Source organism: Phocoena sinus, chromosome 7 (assembly GCF_008692025.1).
Source record: "Phocoena sinus isolate mPhoSin1 chromosome 7, mPhoSin1.pri, whole genome shotgun sequence".
NCBI lineage: Eukaryota > Metazoa > Chordata > Mammalia > Artiodactyla > Phocoenidae > Phocoena > Phocoena sinus.
Window position 1 is genome coordinate 112,818,146 of NC_045769.1, and position 3,000 is coordinate 112,821,145.

Below are 3,000 nucleotides of genomic sequence, written 5' to 3' on the forward strand. Positions count from 1 at the left end.
GAACTGTGAGAAGATATTTCATAGAAATGGAATCATAGGAGGAACCAAGATGGCGGAGTAGAAGGATGTGCTCTCACTCCCTCTTGTGAGAACACCAGAATCACAACTAGCTGCTGGACAATCATCGACAGGAAGACACTGGAACTCACCAAAAAAGGTACCCCATATCCAAAGACAAAGGAGAAGCGACAATGAGATGGTATGAGGGGCGCAAACACATTAAAATCAAATCCCATAACTGGTGGCTGGGTGACTCACAGGCTGGAGAACACTTATACCACAGAAGTCCACCCACTGGCGTGAAGATTCTGAGCCCCATGTCAGGCTTCCCAACCTGGGGGTCCAGCAATGGGAGGAGGAATTCCTAGAGAATCAGACTTTGATGCCTAGTGGGAATAGATTGCAGGACTTTGACAGGACTGGGAGAAACAAAGACTCCACTCTTGGGGGGCACACACAAAGTAGTGTGTGCACTGGGACCCAGGGGAAGGAGCAGTGGCCCCGGGGGAGACTGAACCAGACCTACCTGCTAGTGTTTGAGGGTCTTCTGCAGAGGTGGGGGGGTGGGTCTGTTTCACTGTGGGGACGAGGACACTGGCAGCAGAATTTCTGGGAAGTACTCCTTGGCATGAGCCCTCCCAGAATCTGTCATTAGCCCCATCAAAGAGCCCAGGTAGGCTCCAGTGTTGGGTTGCCTCAGGCCAAACAACCAACAGGGAGGGAACCCAGCCCCACCCATCAACAGTCAGGTGGATTAAAGTTTTACTGAGCTCTGCCCACCAGAGCAACAGTCAGCTCTACCCACCACCAGTCCCTCCCATCAAGCCTCTTAGATAGTCTCATCCACCAGAGGGCAGACAGCAGAAGCAAGAACTACAATCCAGCAGCCTGTGGAATAAAAACCACATTCACAGAAAGATAGACAAAATGAAAAGGCAGAGAGCTATATACCAGATGAAGGAACAAGATAAAACCCCAGAAAAACAACTAAGTGAAATGGAGATAGGCAACCTTCCAGTAAAACAATTCAGAATAATGATAGTGAAGATGATCCGGGACCTCAGAAAAATAATGGAGGCAAAGATCGAGAAGATGCAAGAAATGTTTAACAAATATCTAGAAGAATTAAAGAACAAAAAAACAGAGATGAACAATACAATAACTGAAATGAAAACTACACTAGAAGGAATCAATAGCAGAATAACTGAGGCAGAAGAACGGATAACTGATCTGGAAGACAGAATGGTGGAATTCACTGCTGCAGAACCGAATAAAGAAAAGAGACTGAAAAGAAATGAAGGCAGCCTAAGAGACCTCTGGGACAACATTAAAAGAAACAACATTCGCATAATAGGGGTCCCAGAAGGAGAAGAGAGAGAGAAAAGACCTGAGAAAATCTTTGAAGAGATTATAGTCAAAAATCTCCCTAACATGGGAAAGGAAATAGCCACCCAAGTCCAGGAAGCACAGAGAGTCCCATACAGGATAAACCCAAGGAGAAACACGCCGAGACACATAGTAATCAAATTGGCAAAAATTAAAGACAAAGAAAAATTATTGAAAGCAGCAAGGGAAAAATGACAAATAACACACAAAGGAACTCCCATAAGGTTAACAGCTGATTTCTCAGCAGAAACTCTACAAGCCAGAAGGGAGTGGCATGATATACTTAAAGTAATGAAAGGGAAGAACCTACAACCAAGATTACTCTACCCAGCAAGGATCTCATTCAGATTTGATGGAGAAATCAAAAGCTTTACAGACAAGCAAAAGCTAATAGAATTCAGCACCACCAGATCAGTTTTTCAACAAATGGTGAAAGAACTTCTCTAGGCAGGAAACACAATAGAAGAAAAAGACCTACACAAACAAACCCAAAACAATTAAGAAAATGGTAATAGGAACATACGTATCAATAATTACCTTAAATATAAATGGATTAAATGATCCAACCAAAAGACACAGACTGGATGAAGGACATAAAAACAAGACCTGTATATATGTTGTCTACAAGAGACCCATTTCAGACCTAGGGACAAGTACAGACTGAAAGTGAGGGGATGAAAAAAGATATTCCATGTGAATGGAAATCAAAAGAAAGCTGGAGTAGCTATACTCATATCAGATAAAACAGACTTTAAAATAAAGAATGTTACAAGAGACAAGGAAGGACACTACATAATGATGAAGGGATCAATCCAAGAAGAAGATATAACAATTATAAATATATATGCACCCAACATAGGAGCACCTCAATACATAAGCAACTGCTAACAGCTATAAGAGAGGAAATTGACAGTAACACAATAATAGTGGGGGACTTTAACACCGCACTTACACCTATGGACAGATCATCAAAAATGAAAATAAATAAGGAAACAGAAGCTTTAAATGACACAATAGACCAGATAGATTTAATTGATATTTATAGGACATTCCATCCCAAAACAGAAGATTACACTTTCTTCTCAAGTGTGCACAGAACATTCTCCAGGATAGATCACATCTTGGGTCACAAATCAAGCCTCAGTAAACTTAAGAAAATTGAAATCATATCAGGCATCTTTTCTGACAACAGCACTATGAGACTAGAAATGAATCACATGGAAAAAAATGTAAAAAACACAAACACATGGAAGCTAAACAATATGTTACTAAATAACCAAGAGATCACTGAAGAAATCAAAGAGGAAATGAAAAATACCTAGAGACAAATGACAATGAAAACACGATGATCCAAAATATATGGGATGCAGCAAAAGCAGTTCTAAGAGGGAAGTTTATAGCTATCCAAGGCTTCCGCAAGAAACAAGAAAAATCTCAAGTAAACAAGGTAACCCTACACCTAAAGGAACTAGAGAAAGAAGAACAAACAAAACCCAAAGTTAGCAGAAGGAAAGAAATCATCAAGATCAGAGCAGAAATAAATGAAATAGAAAGAAAGAAAATAATAGCAAAGATCAATAAAACTAAAAGCTGGTTCTTTGAGAAGGTAAACAA